The sequence below is a fragment of the Mus musculus genome, chromosome 8 (assembly GCF_000001635.26).
Source record: "Mus musculus strain C57BL/6J chromosome 8, GRCm38.p6 C57BL/6J".
Lineage (NCBI taxonomy): Eukaryota > Metazoa > Chordata > Mammalia > Rodentia > Muridae > Mus > Mus musculus.
In genome coordinates, this window is record NC_000074.6 from 49,363,143 (window position 1) to 49,384,086 (window position 20,944).

Consider the following 20,944-nt stretch of genomic DNA (forward strand, 5'->3'; position numbering starts at 1 on the left):
TCTCTCTCCCTCTCTTTCTCATTAAATTTGAGGGCTATAAAGGTTAAAATGTATCTCTAAAATTTAAGTGTTTGTAATACCTAAGAACAATAAATGATTAGATATATTTACATCCCATAAATCCATAAATTCACATGTCCATTGCCTAGCAATTACTGTGGGAACACAGGTTTGGGAAAGCAACATAGTGAATATTATAAGATGAGTATGGAGACATTTGAATGAAAGAGAATTGCTCCTGATCAAATATAATAATTTGAAAATACTAATACAGTATTTTCCATCCAGTATAATAAATTGATAAGGCAGAATATCTTGGCTTGGAAAATTCTGACATGTGAAAAGATCTATGGTTGTGCTGGCCAATTCAGTAGCCACTCCCACATGTGGCTATTTAGTAAGTGTAAAATAATACTCACTAGCTACATTTCAGGTACCTAATAGCCACAGATAGCCATTGACTATCCTATCAAACTGACCAGATAAAGACTATCTCCCTCAACTGCAGAGATTTCTATTGGATATTATGAATGTCTTGGTTTAGGAAGAAAGAAAATATCCACCCAAGAGTCAGAACTACAAAATTCCAACTCCTTAAGCACACTTTGAGGAAGGTCTTTCCCTCTAGTCCAAAGCACCACTGAAAGATAAAGGAACCTCACTGAGGGTATTTTCTAGTTACATTGATTTGCCTGGAAAATTCATGATGTGCTCATTTTTTCATAGCTAAATCGTATTTCTTTGTGTTAATGAGCCATGTTTTCTGTATCCATTCTTTGATTGATGGACATCTGGGTTATTTCCAGCTTCTGGCTATTAGAAATAAGACCACTATGAACAGAATAGAGGCTATTAGAAATAAGACCACTATGAACAGAATAGAGCATGTTCCCGTGTTGTATGGTGGGGTAGCATTTGAATATATGCCCAGGAGTAGTATAGCTGGGTCTTCAGGTAGTTCTATTTCTAACTTTCTGAGGAATCACCAGATTGATTTCCAGAGTGATTGTTCATTTTGCAATCCCATCAGCAATAGAGGAGTGTTCCTCTTTCTCCACATCCTTGCCAGAATCTGCTATCACTTGAGTTTTTGATCTTAGCCATTCTGATTGGCATAAGGTAGAATCTCAGTGTTATTTTGATTTGCATTTCCCTGGTCACTAAAGATATTGAACATTTCTATAAGTTCTTCTCAACCATTTGAGATTCCTCTGATGAGTTCTCTGTTAAGCTCTGTATCCCATTTCTAAATTGGGTTATTTGGTTTTATTGCAGGTTAACTTCTTGATTTCTTATATATTTTAGATATAAGCCCTTTATCAGATATAAGATCTTTAGTGAAGTTTTTTTTCCCATTCTGTTGGTTACTGATTTGTCCTATTGACAGTGTCCCAAACATAAAAAGGATATGCATGTATGTACTCACTGAGAAGTGTATATTATCCAAAAAGTACTGAATACCCAGGATACAACCCATGGACAATAAGAAGTTTAACAAGCAGGAAGTCACAAGTGAGGATGCTTCAATCCCATTTAAAAGGGGAAACAAAATAATCCTGGGAGGGACCTGGGTGGGAGGAGGGAGGAGGAAGGAGGAGGAGGGAGGAGAAGAGGAAAAGGGAACAGGCTCAGGCATGAGGGGACAGGAGGGAAACTCAGAAGACGAGGAGAATGAGGGGAAATATGGAGCTTCTGGGTCTGGGAGATGGGTAACCCTCTAGAAAGTTCCAGAAACTTGGGATATGAGGGACTTTCAGGACTCAATGGGAGTGACCTTAGCCAAAATTTCCAACAGTGGGGAGAGAGAACAACCTCTAGTAGATAGACAGAGCCCCAAGTGGAGGGATGGGGTTACCAACCCACAGTCAAAAACTTTTGATCCAGAATTGTTCCAGAACTACAGGGACAAAAATGGAGAAGAGATGGAAGGAAAGGCTGTCCAGTGACTGACAGGCCCAACTTAGAATTCATGTCATGGAGAGGAACCAAGGCCTGACATTATTACTGACCGTATGATGTGTTTACAGAAAGGGGCCTAGTGTGGCTGTCCTTTGAGAGGGCCTACCAGCAGCTGACTAAGACAGATGCAAATGCTTACACAATCCATTGGACTGAGATCAGTTGGGGATCCCAATAGAGGAATTAGGAGAAGGATTGAAGGAGCTGAAGGGGAGTGTAGACCCCATAGGAAAACCAGCAGTCTCAACTAACCTGGATCCATGGGAGATCCTAGAGACTGAGCCACCAACCAGGCAGCATCCATGGGTTGGTTCAAGTTCCCCCTCTCCCCATATATAGCAAAGGATTAGAGGACTGCTTGGGGAGAAGATGTGCCTAATCCTCTAGAGACTTGAGGTCTCAGGGAAGGGGGATGCCTGGGAGTCGAGGGGGGGATCTCTCTCTCTCTCCCTCTCTCTCTCTCTCTCTCTCTCTCTCTCTCTCTCTCTCTTACAGGCAAGGGGCAGGGGGAATGGGGTGAGAAATTGTGTGTGGGGGGGATCAGGAGGAGGCAATGGGTAGAATGCAAATAAATAAAGTAATTTAAAAAGTAAAATAACATAAATGGAAGAAGATAAAGAAAAAGAGAGATAAAGAAACATCTTGGTTCGCCTAGGTTATGGATCTGAATAGAATAATTTTATCATCAGTCAGTTTGGCTCACAAGGATCAGCTCTTCCCTCTGCTGTTCACAGTCACCCTGCCACCATGACTAACTACCCTTAGACCCTGGGAATGGCCTTGGTCCGACACACTGGGGTCTTAGAACTACCAAATGACAAGAATAGATTAAAACTGTTTCTTTCAGGACCGTCAGGGTTTACTGTCTTCCTCTGTGTGAATGCTTAAAAGAAAATCCAAGAGGCTGTTTTGCCTCCTTATTAGAACTGCCAGGAGTGAGATGCGCGAGAAGAACCGATCTTACTGTTTAAGGAGGATGAGCGGCCACAGGGTAACTGTTAGGAACAGACAAAGAAAGCAGGTTGCGTGTGTGTCGGAGAAAATGGTCTGTTTATTCCTGAAGTCCAATGCTTACTGAATTCAAACAATTACTTTTTTTTTGAAGTTGAAAACATTTTTTATTATTCACTATTACAGTGTCTAAAACGCTGTCAATACAATAATGTTTACACAATTTATGTTCATGTCACACAGAAGAATATCCTGCTCCACAAAAAATATCAGCATACAAGTTTTGACTTTGACTGGTGAGGAAGAATCATTTTGTGGCATAAATATTTGTCTGACAAATTTAAATTGCTACAGGAACTTATACCTTCAAATCTGTTCCCTTTTATTTAGGAGACATTTTGATATCAAACAATTACTTATATTTCTGTATGTACTATTTATATACAACACCATCTCTCATCAATAGGTAAATATACACTAAGATGTGTGCACAACCAAAACCTAACCTTGCACAGATTGTAACTAATTTCTGGAACATTTCTTAACCAAAAGAAGGGATTTTGTAAAAGCCCCGGATAGGAACAGACTTGGAAAAGATAAATGCAGGGACATCCCTAACAGTGATAAGTTGGATTGGGCACAGCAAGAAACAGAGATATGATGTGGAGTTTATAGTTCAAGCAATGGGAACACATTTGATGTCACCATTTAGTTTTGCGGCATCTGTTTGCCTATTACAATAATTTGAGAAAGATATTGCTAAAAAGACAGTGATCTCTTAAGACATCTAGTAGAATGACATGGACTGGGCCAGCACATTAGAAGTAGGATATAGCATGTAAACTAAGGGTAGAATGAATAGAATAGAACCCAGGGTTTGCTGGTGAGATCTTATTTTCCAAGACAAGAGGCTGAGGAAGCAAGAGAAAGGTATCCAGGTAGAAAGGGGCCAAAGTAGAACGTGGGATCGGTAGGATAATGTGGACTGTCCAAATTAAATCTAAACTTACAAAGAATCCTGGATTTACAGAGTGGGACTCTGCCCAGAGGAAACATACAGCTACAATTTAACTGAAGCTTGAGTCCCACAGGCCCAATACTATCAAAAGACTTTTAACTGCTATGTTGTTTTTGGACAATTAGGGTACCATTTATTAGGTTATAATAATGTTCCAAAAATATAATTTTTAAGATGAGAGTTTGATTCTATTCTAGTACGTTCCTGGTAGGCTTGCCTTACAGTCTTTCGCTTATGCTTAAGAAAATTAGTTTGGATTTCATTGCTTATGCCTGCTGCTGCACTGGGTTGTTCAGCTTGTTCCTTTATGCTTTTCTCTTATTATCATAGGATGTAACAATGCTATATACCTTTGTGTATATATTTCTGTGTTTTTATGTTATTTCATGCTACACAGTGGCTATAAGCTTAAGACTATATCATGCTACATTAATAACAGTAGTCATTAGAAAATAAATACTTTGTATTATAATGTACATAAATTTCAATAAAAGAAGATCTATTCTATGGCCACATTTTATAGGTTAGGAACTTGAGGTATCAAGGGATTAAACATCTAAATTTTGGAGTATTCAGAGATGACCTAGAAAAATGTCTAACCAGAATCTGAGTTCTCATTTTGTATTGCCTTCTAAGAACTATCATTAGAACTTAAGTCTATTAATTTTTGCCAATTTTTGAAAAACAAAAATGTAGTACATACATGTCACCCATGAATTATCTTTTTCTTTCTGGTTGGAGACAATGTGATTTTAGTAGAACATCAGCTATGAAGACAGTGGTAGGGGTTAGAATGACCATAGAGTGACTTGGAATTATGTATGAGATTCCAATTTTGGATTCGTTTGCAGTGTTTATGGCCATGACAAATATACAACCCTTCTACTTGGGACTCAAAGCAGAGGTGTGTGTGTTTGTGTGTGTATGTGTGTGTGTGTATGTGTGTGTGTGTGTGTGTGTGTGTGTGTGTGTGTGTGTGTGTGTGTGTTTTGTATTAGTAATGGCAGACTCTTTTTCTGAACTTGATACTCTGAGCTCTGTGTTCCTCCCTGATTTTATCATCCATGAACTGTAGGGTTTTGAAGGCAGAGTATATGTCATTATGCTCCTTCATGCTTAGCAAAGCAGCTTTCCCTCTGTGTGCTGCAGGTACTTGGTACATGGAAAGAATTATGTCGATGTTTTATTATTTCTGTTTTTGGTGTGTGTGTGTGTGTTCTTTTTATTGGACATTAGATGTAACAACTTAGGATAATTTTCTCATGCTCCTTGTAGCTAAATTTGTGTTTTTACTTTTTTTTTTTAATTTTTGCTTTGACTTCACTTTTGTTTAGGAGTCCATGGCCTGGAATGTGCTGAGGACATTGATGTCTTTGTTTTATATCAGTGCTGATTTTCCTGGTGACAGCTTGAAAATCAGTCCTAACTGTAGGAGCTTAATAACAACATCAGGCATTTAAACTCTGCCTTCCCTTTGACAACCAACGCTTCTTCCGCAGACTCTCTGACCATACAAATAGAGTTGTATTAGGACTTTGGAAGCTTCTGTGCTAAGCGCCACACCATGATATATGCAAGATCAGCTGATTGTCTCAACTGAAAAAATAAATAAATAAAACGATCCTGCCTCATCTAGTGTCAGTAATGAATATTGCTATAATTTCAACAACTATGGCATTTTGTCATTAAGAGCCTTTTCAGTTTCTGAGATCTTCATGTTGAGTCATCCAGATAGCCTGGTTCCATCCCTAATAAATGATGGGAAGAGAGTAGGAAATAGCCATTTCCCAGGTGGCAGGGGCACATATTTTCAGTGTCTGAACCCTCTTTAGGCAACACAGTTGAAGGCTGCATGATGAATGAGCAGCCACTGATTGGTCCTATTGTGCGTTTGTGATTCTTCTTCATTTTTTTTAAATCCCTCCCGTTAGTATGCAGAAGACATTGCTGGTGATCAAAAGCAGATATGGGACACATGCACCAAGCCAAAATATAACAATGATTTTTTTTAACTCCCTGATTTGTTGGATTGATCGCAGTTTCTTTGACTGTCCTATGGGTCACAAATTGCCAAGAGTTGTTCATATGTATTTCTTATAGCCCAGACCTTGACTTTTTGACATACCATTCAAGGAGTGACATTCACAGTTCTATTGTCCTGCATTTTGTTCCTTATTTATCACCCTTTACTGCTCTCCTTCTCTCTCTCTCTCTCTCTCTCTCTCTCTCTCTCTCTCTCTCTCTCTCTCTCTCTCTCTCTCTCCCTCACTCTCCTATGCAGTTGTTGAAAGTAATGGCTTGACTAGCATCTCATAAGACAACTTCTGATAGACTTCCAGTTTCTGATGATGCCAAATTTTCATTTCAAGTGCTCAAGTTCAGAATGTATAACATGTCACTAATAGTTCAAAAAAGTCTACATGCTAATGAGTTTTTCTGTGTCTGATCATGAAGGCAATGAAGGCCATCCCTGAGCAATGATCTCCTCAGTAAGAGTTGGGGAAGCCAGAGGCCAAAATAGAATGCAACTGTAGCCTTTGATTGGTAAAACCACAAGAAATTACATAGTGAGTCCCAAGGTGTACGTCAACAGAATCACCTTTATATTCACATAAGAGTAGAAATTGGGAGGCCCAGCTTTGGAAAAAATACTTTTTTGTGGAATGAGCATTTGCATGTTTTTTTCTATCCAGAAATTCCATTTTAAAGACACCATTTACTTAAGGTTGTTTTTAACATCAGAGAAAGAGTATTACAGTGAGTTCCACCATAGTTCCTCAGAGATGTGCTTACTGGGAATGTAGAAGTGGGCCCTTATTTCAAAAAACGTCTTTGAGATGTAACATAAGGATCTCTAGATGCCATTGACCTGTATTAGGATACAACCTAAAGCTGAAGAGAACCGAGTTTATAAGTAAATAGAAGGGACAGAGAGGAGGATGTGTGAAGACTGAAGAAGAAACTGAGATGATGCTTCTCTATGGCACCGTGTGCGTTGTTCTTTGAACTATGCCTTCCTATCCCAGTCAGTCTGCGCAAGCCCAATTCTCCACAATCTCAGAATGAGAATGCCTTATAGCCTTTAACCAGTTATATCAAAGTGATGTCATCAAATGTGCGCCCTGGTCCAATGGGACTGGTGACTTTAAGAAGACGGGTGATGTAGATAGGTACCTATAGGGTGAGTGGGTATGTGAGGGATGTTGTGAGCAGTGGTTCTCAACCTGTGGGTCATGGCCCCTTTGTGGATAGAACGTACCTCTCACAGGGGTCACTTAAGGCCAACGAAATATGTAGATATTCGTAATTCAGAACAGTAGCAAAATCAGAGTTAGGAAGTAGTAATGAAAACAACTCCATGATTGGAGGTCGCCACAACAATTGTATTAAAGGGATGCAGCATTAGGAAGGTTGATAACCACTGAGATCACGGATAGTCATCTGCAGAGAGACTTGACATGAGTCTCACCTTCACAACATCTCCATCCTGTACCTTCAACATCGAGGACTTCCGGAAGGAAGATTTCTGCCCTTGAAATCACCCACCTGCCAAACTCTGCTGTGGCAACTACAAGTGAACATGCAAAGGGTTGTCTGTGACACTAAAGGACAGCAATATAGGACATAAAGGAGCCCTGATAGATGTTTACAGCTACTGAAGAATGCAGGTTGTAAAAGTGAACACTGGGGGGAAGATTGGGTCTGCTGTTGTTACAGGTGAATTTTTATTGAGTCCCAATTTAGGTTCAGGAGATACCTGTCGGTTCCCCTGAGCCCAGAGTCCCAGTCTAGTTTCCTGTGACTCTACCTCTGAGGTCACAAAGGCATAGTGACAAAAGCTTGAGAGGCAGAATAGCTCCCTTAGCTTATGGATTGGAGTCTGCTCCTGAGGAAGAAGGTGTGGATCTTGGAGCAGGAATATGATTCTGGGAGTGAGTGTTGCTGGATTTATAACATTAGTATTTAGAGCTAATTATGTCTGCTCCTCCCTTGCCCCTTTATCATGGAACCCTTTTGTTCTGCCCTTAGAAACCGGTCTATAAGAAGAAGGATATTTGGGTGAGTATGGTGGCACACACCTCTTATCACAGATCTCTGGAGGCATGAGCAATGAGGCAAGAAGATCATGAGTTGGAAGCCAGCCAGAGCTCCATGACAGGCAATACCTGTCTCAATATTCTGAAGAATGGAGTTAGTATCTAGTATTTGAACACTTTTGTAAATGTTGAAGGCCCTCCCTTTGTGCCTATCACTAGAGACAGAATGAGAAAGGGATGGGGAAGGGAGAGAGAGAATGTGTGTTATACATATACATGTGTACCTACACATACACATATACATACACACACACACATACATGTATATATACATATATAAATATATATCTCCAAAATTTAGAAATTCAGATACCTACAGTAGAGGGATAATGGATTCAAATGTTAATATGTAGTAGTTCTCTTGTCATAGTGATGGGTTTGAGCCCTCGTAGACAACTGAAATGGTTATAAGAATTATATTTAAACTTTGGTTTTGTCTATCTTATACATTTATACACATAAATACAAACAATCACATGATAAAGTTTGATTTACGAACTAGACATAGTCATGGATTAGAAATGACTAGCATATAATGAAAACATTCTACCAATATACATTTATTAAAGATTTTTAAAACTCATTTTTCTAAAAAATTTCCATTTATGATGATAATTGATCCTGTGGTTAGTAATCTGGATCCCGGAGGACAATTCACAGTTAAAAGGGGAACCACTTTATGATATAACAGTAAAAACTGACTATGGTGCTACTGAATGACAGAAGTCAATAGATTATATATTGCATAATTTTGTACTAAATTTTAAAAATCTCAAACTAAAAATATATAATTTTTATTCTGCACAGATCTGTCTACAGAGAAAGAAAGAGATGCATGCAAGCCTGAGGTAAGATATTCATTTGGGTCTGGGAACCAGAAGACCCAAGGTAGAGAGGCCCTCCACAAGGAGATGTATATTACTGTAATAGAACAGGTGTAGGCTTGTGTGGCATGCCCCTGAGAGAAAATGTATTTTTTTAAAACAAACTTATAGAGAAGAATAAATAATGGAGAGGCATGAATAAAATATATGTTTTCTTTTTAGATAATGTGCTTCATAATGACTTTTAAATTAAGTAAAGTTCATTATTATATTATCATTGTTGCTGTTATTAAAGGTCGACATGTATGAGATCCCATGGGCATGCAGATACCATGGCCGTAGCTTGGTAGTTAGCAGATCATCTATCTTAATTGATTCTCTCCTTCCCCCGTGGAACTCTAAGATCAAACTAAGAACATCAGGCCTGCGCAGCATCTTTACCTCCTAGGCCGCCATTTCGCCGTCTTCCTCTGACCATGTTTTAGTGCAGATGTTAACATTCTTACAAAGAACCTTACATGCATCGGAAGACAGAAGTAGGAAGTATGAACTACAGACTATTTACCGAGCAGCCAACGTGCCGTGTTGTATAGACAATTGCAGCTGTGGCTTCAAGCAGGAAGTTTCAAAAGAAGGAGTATATATGCGAGTTATTTCATCTGAAATAAGTTGTGCCTCACATCGTTCCTATGGCCGGATAATTTGCCTGTGACAAAGGCCCGGAGAATGTAATTTGTGGTGGCCTTTGAAGAAGTTTTCCTGTTTGCCCTCCTTAACAACCATCGAGGCTACAGTGTCCCGCTGTTGCTTTTGTCCCAGTTTTGAATGCGGCACTTATAATTACAGAGTGAATCATGGGAGCCGTGTCCCTGTGCTATATCCCCAGCATCCGTACATAATGAAGGGAACACACACTCATTCAATTGGGGTGCCTTGAGATAATGAGGCCCGTGTGAGGGAGTCCTGCTCAATGTGATTCCCTCATTCCCTGTGAAGTTGGGGAAAATTGTTTCTCGATGTGCTTGTTAGCACTGGGGGACAGCTAGACAGTTTTGCTCCACCTGAATATTTACATAGACTTTCACTCCACTTGTCGGTCGCAACCAAGCTTGGCGGGAAAGTAGAACTGCATTGAATGCCAAGACGCAGGTAGCTGCCCGGTCTATGAGTTAATGCTATCTGCATATTAAAGGGAGCCGTGGAAAGAAACCTGAAAATGTTGTTGGCGTCTGAATGTGCACCACAGGTATAATGAGATTATTGCACATACATTTGAAAAACCGTCATGGCTATGATCTGAGTCCTATAATCTCCATTTTCATAATAGGTGCAAAAACTGGCAAGTTGTTCTTCGAATTAATGAGCAAACGATCGCTCTCTTCAGGTTCACATTTTTATTCTGGTCAGAATTTCATAGACGTGTTATGACAAGATGTAATCTCGCCCATTTTCATCGCCTGGTTTTAATTCTACTTTATGCTTGTTTAGTGATAAAAAATATCATGTTTTGTTAAATATCGGGCTTCTGATAATGGAACAAGTGCAAACTGGGCAACACCTAAAATATTACCCTTTGATTACAGAGATTCAAGTTTTTGCTAAGATATCTTCACACTGTGTCTCAGAAAAATGAAAAAAAAAGTGCTCCTTTAAAATGGTTTTTAAAAATCCCTAAATTCAATTTACTTATGGATTAATTACTCATCGATCCATAAATCCAAAGACAATACATAGATCTGAGGTAAACAGTGACTTCTCAAGGCAGGGATCAGATGAGCAAGGTTTATACTGGTGTGCACATAATTATTTCTTTTAAACTATTATCATTTCTTTATGGTGAACATAATAAAATGCCTTCATCTAGCCTTTAAAATATACAGGGACTTATTTCTCACACAAAAGAACTATCCTTTAATTCAAAAAAGGCTGCACAGAAAGGCAGTTGAGCATGTCTTCTGTGCAATGTTAGAGGAAGCCACCCTGTGGGTACCTCTCAGAGCCTTTGGTGGGGCTCACTTTCACATATGCCCTTCAGATGGTACCTGCAGAGCACCGTTAGCTGGGGACAACCCACAGAACACTATCAGACTCACCCCATGGGCCCAATTGTGGGCATAATCAATCTCACTCTCAGGGTGACACACATTGAAAACAGGGCAGCAAAGGTTTACCTCTCAGAGCAGCTCTCTATGTGGGACTGGAAAAGCTGAATATTTTCTTTTTTTCTGTCTTTCCTGAAACCTCTATAGTCACTCTGAATTATTGATTAATGGAAACATTCAAAGATGAGAAACGTTTTGGACTTCTCTGTCTATGTTAATCAAAACTACAGCTTCTGCTCTTCCCAGTGTGTTTCAAAACAACAGGCGCACTGATTTATTGAAAGAACCAATAGTAAGCAGCTTTCCAACACTCTTCCTCTGGGGAGACGCAGTGGTGTATCAATTAGGCAATATGTGGCATGGTAAAATATTTTATCGACAACTGTTAAAGAATATTTAAATGGGATTAAAATATAGTCCTAGATATGCTAATTCTTTTTTTAAAGATAAATGTGTTTTAACAGAAAGAAGCCTAATAAAAGATAGAATATAGATATGTTTGTAGATAAAAGTCAGGAGAAGAGAATACAAAGAAACAATGTTGTCTTGCAGTCTTGAAGGGAGAAGCTTTGACTGTTGACTGATCACATATGCTTGAAATTAAATCTAGGACCTGCTTATGCTTTGTCACAAATGAATTTTATAGTTAACTGACTCAGTCACTACCTAGTAAGACTGAATGAATAGTTTTCTCTGAAAAAGAAGAAAACTTCTCCTTGCAAATAGACAAAGAACATCACTAAAAATCACAACCAATCCAATGGCAGCATTGTCGAGTCCAGGCTCAACAAATATATCTACAATGCTAATCCTGCACCTAAGACTCAGAGATCCTTTCAGAAGAGGGGGAGAAAGATTTTAAGAGCCAGAGAGACAGGGAGTTTGCTGTGAGAGGGCATCTCCTAGGAATATTAGATGCCAAACCTATAAAAATCTCAGCCACATGATTGCCTAAGCATGCCCTGAACAAAGTCAATCGTAGCCATGCGATTTGGGGGCTAGGCAAAACACAGAAATCCTTGACCTTATACAGAGAACTACAGGAAACTAACAAATGGCAAAAATGGGAGTAGTCTTTCTCAGGAAAGAACACAGCAATTGCTTGTCCAATACCGATCAATAGTCAGTCCTGGAGATGTATATGCAAGTAATGTTATAGAGACCAAACAGGTGGAATTTATATATTTTTTGGGAAAAATTGATGTACCTATTTACATATATGCATATAGCAAAAATTAATAAAAATAGTTCACTGATTTAAAAAAGAGCAAGGAGGATTACATGTGAGGGATTGAGGGAGGAAACTATATAATTATAATTTTCAAAAAATAAAATACACAAAAACGGAAATGTTGTTTAAGAACTTACTATTCTTTAGCATAAGGGTCAATGTGGGTTTAATGTTAGCCAGGACACCCATTTAATGATATACAAACAAAATTTCACAAAACAATGCTGATATAACTAACAAATTATATATATATATATATGTGTGTGTGTGTGTGTGTGTGTGTGTGTGTGTGTGTGTGTGTGTGAGTGTACACTATTGTGGGAATGCACATGTGTTATGAAATTGTGTTTATGTATATTCAGGGGATATGTACATGTGTATTTAACTACAAATAATATTACTGTTCTTTGGTTGGGTTGGGAATTGGAGTTACAATGTAACAGCACATTAACAAGTGAAAGTCAGACCAAAAACAGCCCAATCTCTACAGCAGCTGGCACACACATGTGTCCAACTGCTAAACATTTTTTTTTCTTGTAGTTCTAAAGAAAGGCCAAACTAAGGTTGTCAGGTGTTCAAAAAATTTAAACATATTATCGAATCTAAATTTTAGGCAACATCTTATTTTGTTAAGCAAGAAACCAAGAAATCAACCAACCATGGTGCTTTGTCAAAACATATCCTAGACATAATAACAGCTACATCTAGAGTAGCTGTTCACAATCTGTCCCTCATAACCTCTTTCGGGGTTGAAGGACTCTTTCACAGGGGTCCCATGTCAGATATCCTGCATATCAGACATTTACATTATAATTCATTACAATAGCAAAATTACAGTTATGAAGTAGTATCGGAAATAATTTTATGGTTGGGGAGCACAACATGAGGATGTATATTAAAGGGTGGCAGCATTAGGAAGGTTGAGAACCACTGCTACAGAGCAAAGTTAAAAAAAAAACAATCTCTTCTATGGCAATAGAAGTGTGTATATATGAAGGTAGTCATGCTTGCTTCTCTTTGAAGTTTGTAAGTAAGAAAATACTTGCTTTTCTTTAAAGTGATACTTGCATCATTTTTCTCATAGGATAAGACATGAGCAGTTAGTCATTTTGGGATGTGTTGTACATGTGCTGTGGGACATCCACTTTATTGGGAGTGACAGATCAAGCCCATGTTTTCAAGGTTCTTAGAAACATAGTGAGAGAGGAGTGATCGTGAATAAGATGGAGATAAATGAACTGATGAGAGGTGCTGGTAAGACAAAGATACACAATGTAAGGATGGGCACTCTGGCAGGAATAGCCCATAAGTCCCATCTGAGTGTGTTAGCTGAACTGACACCCACATGGTACAAGAATTCAGTTAAATGAATGTATCACAAATGAGACTCCTAAGTAGCAGCATGAACAATGAAACTACCCTCCAAGGTAGACTCTACTTACTAGGTTGGACAAAAAGGTAGTTGGGTGGAGAGAAGAAGACAGAGTAGAGAATGATTTTGAAGGGAAGTTCAGAACTCATACAAGGTTGTTTTGGTTTGGTTTGGTTTGGTTTGGTTTGGTTTGGTTTGGTTTGGTTTTTAATACAAAGTCATTCTCTAGTCTGTCTTCTATCTCTACTCTACTGTTGTCCAAACAAATGTTAGCATATAAGTGAATCAATTGGGAGTCTCACTGAGACAAATTTCTTGTTCATTTTGTATAGGATTCTGTGTCTCTAAGAAGCTTTCAGCTGAGACTCCAAGATCTGGTCCTCCTGATAGCAAAAGCATGTACAATGACAGGGAGCCAGACTTAATTCCACTTTTTAAGAAAGGCAAGCAGGGTGTGAGGAGAGATGCTAGAGGAACAGAGAAAGCCAGTAATGTGGATAAGGCATTCCAGCAATTGCTAAAAGGAGAAGCTTAGAATAACTAAGGTTTTGAAGAAAGAAGCATCCTACGTTGTCAACACAGAGGAGTCAAGCTTGCCAGTTAAACCTCTAAAGAAATGGAAGAACCACTCTGGATATTTAATGATCTTAAAATCTGTGAGTCATTTTGATGTAGTTCTTTACTTAAAATTGTTACATACATTACTGAATTTTAGTAAGTCATAGAAATCTATGATTCGAAAGCGTGGAGGTTGACAAATGGTAGATTAAAGACAAAGTTAACATGTCAATAAAGTTTTATTGGAACATGTGCACGTGCGGGCACACACAAACTCTCTCTCTCTCTCTCTCTCTCTCTCTCTCTCTCTCTCTCTCTCTCTCTCTCTCTCTCTCTCTCTTTCTCTGTCTTACACACATACACACATGCCATCCATCACCACCACCACCACCACCACCACCACCACCACCACCACCACCACCACCACCACCACCACCATTACCAAACCAAACCAAACCAAACCATCCAAAGAAACCGTAGTCATGGCCCAAGAGGCATTGGCACTGAATGGGGATGTCATGAAATAGTTTGCAATCTTTAAAGGTTTTTAAATTCACAGCCACCAAAAAGTAATTAAAAGTTGAATGCATAATGAGTCTCAGGTGTTTCTAACTTTGTTCACCCTTGCTGTATCACATGGTTTCACTGTAGCCTTAGTTCTGAACATAGGACCTGCATATTGTCTGCAGTACAATGATGGTCAGTGAACACTGCTTGGAACAGCCTGGTGCAGATTCAAGACTATACTAAATTATGCACTATGGTGTTTGCAGTCTACAGACTAGGTATTTTCCTTTTTATCAAAACAAAAGGTTTAATTAGGAAAAGCAAAGATGATTAATATTTTCCTACCATTATTGTTCAACAGGTAAGTATCAAATTAGCCTGAATTTGAATTGTATTGTTAGAATTTTATGTATTTTCCAATTAATCATCTGTCCGTCCACCCACCCATCAATCCATCCATCCATCATTCTTTCCTTCCATTCCCCTTCTTCTTTCCCTCCCTCCTTACCTATCTACCTATTAAACATCTAAATCTATTAATCTATTTATCTATCCATTGTCTATCTCACTATCTATCTGGCTATCTATCTATCTGGCTATCTATCTGCCTGCCTATCTGTCTATCTGTCCATCTATCTATCTATCTATCTATCTATCTATCTATCTATCTATCTATCTATCTGCCTGCCTATCTGTCTATCTGTCCATCTATCTATCTATCTATCTATCTATCTATCTATCTATCTATCTATCATCTTTCTTTGCTTTTCTTTCTGTCATCATCATTTATCTACCTCCCTACATACTTTCTATCTATATTAGACTGGGTCTCACTGTTTATCTTGATCCATAGCTCTCCATGTAGTGAAGGCTGGCCTCAGCCTTGTGATCTTTCTCCTTGTTTCCCAAGTGCTGCTGTTTTATCTAAGAATGACCTATGCATTCTGACTTGATCATTTTGTCTGTAGCCACTAATTCATGGAAGAGCTGAGGCATTCCTTACTCCATTAACACTAAGAGCAAGCAATTCTACAGAACTTATTCACAGCTCCTATGCTAGTTTAGTTACCCTTGTGTTGAGACCAATAGAAGGTAGAAATATCATAACTCATTCTTACTTATCACTTAAGGGTTTGATCTGTTACTCAACAGACAGGCATTGTTAACCACTGCAAATAGTTTCTATGGCTTCAATCATCACATTCGTGCAAACTGCCTACATCCTTATCCCCAGAGCTGGTCCTTCTTCATTTTCATGAGATGAAATCACCTGCTACAAGGGCTGAATTAAGAAACATATGGTGTCTCATTACTTTAAAATAAAACCATATTAAAATATAGTAACATCAAAAGTTCTCTTCTTTTCTAATTTTCAATATTTTTTATCACATCGCAAATATACCCTTCCACCATTTTTCACGCTAATACTTAGATTATTTTTACACAGTGATGTGTGCTGCACATTTCCATTTTAAGATCTGGTCATCGACTCAGGCATACCCATCTACAACTGTTCTCATCAAATTTTCCTAACAAAGCAGTGTTGCTTTTAGATCAGCGTTCATAACTATTTTGGACCGAGTCTCTCTGAAAGGCTGATGAAGCCTATAGACCTCCAAAAAAAAAAAAATACACACAAATACATATGCAAATATTTTTGCCCGCTTAATTTCCTTTCACTCCATGCTCATTTCTACCACAGAGCTGGATGAGGAGAGCCTGCAAAGCGTCAGGTCACGTCCGCTCTTGATTTTCATAATGATCACTTGCTAATCATAAAATGGAAATGGCTACAAACTGTGCAAGTAAAACAAACTAAGCCTTAATTCCGCTCAAAACAACTTTTAATGAAGAGGCTTATTGTTTGGTTTGTATGAGACGTGATTGTAGCATAACTGTAAATGAGTAAATAATCTCGAGAGCCAACTGATTGAAGATTTGTGCTTGGATAGAGAAAAGTGGAGGAAATCCACACTCACAAAGGAAGCCTGAAGCCAAGAGAAAGTGAACTCCCACGGCTGACTTTGTCAACTGAGGGGTAGGCTTGTCAAGGGCTGTAAGAATACTCATCCCATCACTGCCTTTGTATCAGAGTCAAAGAGGACATTGTGGTGAGGGCTGAATCATGGAGACCATCTGTGTTAACAGCGAAAGGATTACAATTCGCCCTTGCAATGTTAAAGCCTTCAGAGCAGAAGTAACCTTCAGAGAAGTTCTACAGATTTCTGCCTGCTGAGAAATTGAAAGGCTTACTTCCTCTTGATACCAGCCTCCAGAAATGTTTCTTCCGCATTGAAAAGTTTGCATCCTTCACTTCCGGCTCTCTCTTTCTGGAGAGGCAGCCAGGACAAAAGAAAGCATCTTCTCAGCAGTCTCTAAAATAGCAACTTCAGAGACTTGAATCAAAAGTTTTACTTATTCTTAGAGCTGAAAATACTACCTATCAACCCAAGCCAGGGACAGACTCCCTCCCGACACACAGTCCCAAGAGAGGCTTTTTCTTTGTAAACAAGCACCACTATTGCCTATAGTCAGTCCTAGGCTCTGACAATATCCGTTTTTCTGTGTTCAGGTAAATTAAACTTTTAATATTTTTTTTTCTGTGAACGAGTACATAAAAAAAATCTATGCGGTCTGTTTTTTTAAAAAGGAGCAGATTATGAACTTGTCTGGAGTGTGTGCATGTATTTATGTGTGATTCTGTGTGTGCGTGCATATGTATAAGTAGTTTTTTTTCTTTGTGTTATGTGTGTGTACTTGTGTCTGTATGTTATATATATGTGTTCACATGCATATGTCCATTAAATATACAGTCTAAAGTGTTCAACAATAAACACAGTAGTCCTGCCAAGGTTCTGAAGCCCTTTTGTATTTCTGTCCTTCCAATTTTTTTCCAGACCACAGTCCCTATGTAATGACCAATCGGCTGATTTTCAATAGAATATAAAAATATTCTACAGGTCAAAAATAAGAAATAAAATTAAAAAACAAATGAAAACCTAGAAACATATTTATAGCAGATCATAGATCCTTAAGCAAGAAGTTTAATCCTGGAGTAAAATTGGCCATCCCTCTACTAGAAGGAAGGTGTCATTTTTAGCATCAAGCACTGGAAGGTGACACTAGAGGACTTTTTTCTAGACCTTGTTAAAGTGATGCTTACCTCCAGGCTTCCTCACATAATTTAGTTGCTATATTTAAAACTTGCCGCTTTGTCCAATTAAGTATATAATTGTTTCATCTGTATCTGAGGATCTTCATTTCTTCATGCTATATATAAAGCATGAATGTATGCTTTTTGTGTTGTTCTGTCTTGTATTAATCTAATTCTTATGCCCTGCTCCCAAAAGTAAACAAACAAAGCCTAAAATCATATTTTTCTATGTTCTATATGTTCCTTCCATTTTAGCTTTGTGTATCTTCTTTCTAATCTCTACCATATTTCGTTTTTCTCAATTGTTCAGAACTCTGTATATGAAATTGGTATATAGCATGCCATCCCTAAAACATTCCTGTATTAAGAAATAATACTAAACATGAGATGTAACAGATATAAAGTTTCCTCTTGCAATTACCCCTAAAGCATTTTACAAACTGAAGTCACAGAAATAAAGTTATATAGAGTTGCAAGTCAGAGCAATCCATGATCAAAATGTAGGACATGTGTGCATGAGGCCATAAAATTAGGGAAACGTTAGAGAAGTTATTTACTTGAAATACCCTTATCAAGTTTATTTTGTCCAGTCTCCTTTTCCAAGAAGAATTACTACCAAAATCATTTAGGACAGATGGTTGCCTCTATTTTTAAAATGTTCTAGAGTCGATAATTTCACAGGCTCCTTTGGTAGCTTGCTTCAGTGTTTAATCACTCTTACACTCAAGACTGCCTCCCTTATGTCTAATATATGGTATCTAAATAATGGAATACACTGAGTGAAATACGGAGGGCAATTTTAACTCTTGGAGCTGCTACAACTGGAGACCTAAACAATTTTTCAATGAGACACAAGACTCAATTATCTCTCTGAAGTTGACATCTCTGTCCTTGACATTTCACCCCCTTTTGAAGTCTATAATTCTTGCTTTCCAAGGGATATTGTCTCCTGAATATCCCACCGACATTTGAAATTTTGACTAATCAAAATAGAAGAGTTTGACTTCTTAAGCAATGCAATTTCCTTGAGACTGTAATTTTCCATTTTGGCCAGCTGAATATCCGGTCTGTCTCTGCCTCTTGGTTTCTCTCTCTATGATTTCAACATGATATTCAACAAGCTGCTCTATCTAACCACTGATTATTTTGTAGACATCCTTGGCTGCAAGACCTAGAAATTTCATCCCCAATCTATTTGTTCTTTAGCTTCCAGTTGGAATCTCTCTCATTCTCACATTAGTAGTTGATCCCTATTTCCCCCATAGAATTTGGGATGTTAATGACAATATTCTGAATGTGCCTCTCTTTTGCCTCTCTTGCCTGCAGCATCATCTCCCTTCCAGCTGGGCGCACCTCTTGAGTGATGGTGACTGGTTAAGTTATAATTCTTAAGTTTCTTTTAGGTGTCAGGGAAACCTTTCAAAGGGCTTTAGAGATAATGAAATGTTAGGAGAGAAGCTTAAGGAGCATCCCTTCCTAGGGTGTGTGAACTTTGCATGTTTTTGATGTAGGGAAAGGGATTGTATTCCTAGAGTGTTTCCGCTCACATCTCACCACAGTACATTCTCTCAGCACAGGGAGCAAAATCTCCCGCCACCTCCATCTCTGCTGGCTTCAAATAAGTGGCCATAGGGCAATCTGGAAGGTCTTAGGGGGAAAAAAATCCTGTGTACTCTGTCTTTTCTCAGTCCACATGCAGATCATTGGGCACTTACAAATTGAAACATTTCTTCCTGTCCCTGAAAAATGACATATCCAGCTTCTCCTTCAATCTTAGGACTGCCAAGAACCACTTTGTCATATTATATTTCAGCTTTATATCCTTGAAGGATTCCCCTCAACTTCCCTCAGAATTGAAGGCTTCAAAACTTGTAATACCAATGAAGGTGGGTGTTTGAATAGTGCAATTAAGGTCTCTCTCTCTCTCTCTCTCTCTCACCTCTGCAATGAGGAAACTATTTTGAAATCACCGGTGTTAATACACAATGAGACCAAAGCTGGCTTCACACCTCTGAGAAAGTCTCACTATCTACCTTAGTGATGATGGGGAATTACATATTTTGGTTAAAGGAGGGGCTCTAGAACTGAAATATCTTAGCCTATATAGCTATTTTCTTTTCATCAGACTGGAACACACCCTCCAATCCCTTTCTCTCCATTTCTTCATCTGTAGGATGGGAAGCATACCAGCCCCAGAGGCTCTTGTTAGGGATAATCATCAGGTACCACATTAGCACTGTGAAGTGTATACAGCATCCACTGATAAGGGACAGAAGGCACTGAACTAAAGCTGTATTTTCTAGACTTCACACACAGAGAAAGAGAATAGAAGATAGCTTCTTCAAAAGTCGGAGTGGTACATACATACCTGTGGCAATAGAGCGAGCTTGACAGATTAGATGCTCATTACATGGGCCTAGACTTATTAAATAAAAATGCATGGTTTCCCACCTAGGTAGGATGAAAGCTGAGAAGAGATTGTAACCCATAGCATGGGTGATAGTGGAGTAAGGAAATCAGGATTCACTTGTTTTGATTTGTACGTTGTTAATAAAAATAAAGAAGCATCTAGTTGGCTCTAATTAAAGTGTTAATGACCAACCCTAGCATAATAAATCATTTTGTTAAGATATTTATATAATTTATTTTAAGGCAAAAATAGTTTTTATCCTGTCTTTAAGGCAACTGTATCATGTGGCTTTGGATTTAAATTGAGTCAGTATCAGAGTGAACTGCATTGAGTTGATTTATATTAATTGAACGCCTGATGTCTGTGTCAGTGTCTAGCTCTCTTCCTATGCTTTGACTTATGGTCTGTTTAGTCCTCACAATGGTGTCAAGTTGATAGACTTAACATTTCTGTTCTACAGCAGCAGGCACTGCCACAGTCAGAATCTGATAGGATCTTGGGAGTTCCTTGAGTCTCGGGAATTATGCCTTGATACGCTGATGATCTACATTAACCTGTAATCTCAAGTTCCACATGGACTCTTTGGAAGTTTGCCTTACAGGGAAAAAGTTTGCAAATCCATTTATCCTCAAAGATGATACAGCAAATCAAAATTTTGGCAAGGGGAGTAAATTCAAGACTCTTCCTCCATTCAGGGCAGATGATAACAGATCAAATAAATGATTGCATTTCACTTGCTCTGATAAATTCTGTATCTAAGG

General features: G+C 38.5%; 1 protein-coding gene and 1 long non-coding RNA gene across 8 annotated transcripts in view; one reads left to right on the forward strand and one right to left on the reverse strand.

The window, feature by feature from the left end:
* The window catches only part of Tenm3 (teneurin transmembrane protein 3), a 1,297,160-nt gene that overhangs the window by 1,137,478 nt on the left and 138,738 nt on the right, over positions 1 to 20,944 (reverse strand). The gene's annotated exons all lie outside the window — the stretch shown is intronic.
* 4930555F03Rik overlaps positions 7,744 to 20,944 on the forward strand; it is a 178,156-nt gene continuing 164,955 nt past the window's right edge. For 3 of the 7 annotated variants that reach the window (XR_001778771.2, XR_003947385.1, XR_003947386.1), the window contains exons 1-4: positions 7,744 to 7,860; positions 7,958 to 7,987; positions 8,833 to 8,873; positions 13,887 to 14,210. This is a non-coding gene — a long non-coding RNA (RIKEN cDNA 4930555F03 gene). Of the gene's footprint in view, positions 7,861 to 7,957; positions 7,988 to 8,832; positions 8,874 to 13,886; positions 14,211 to 15,381; positions 19,660 to 20,944 lie in introns of those variants that run through there. The other 4 variants (XR_003947387.1, XR_003947389.1, XR_003947384.1 and 1 more) reach the window with 3 other exon arrangements.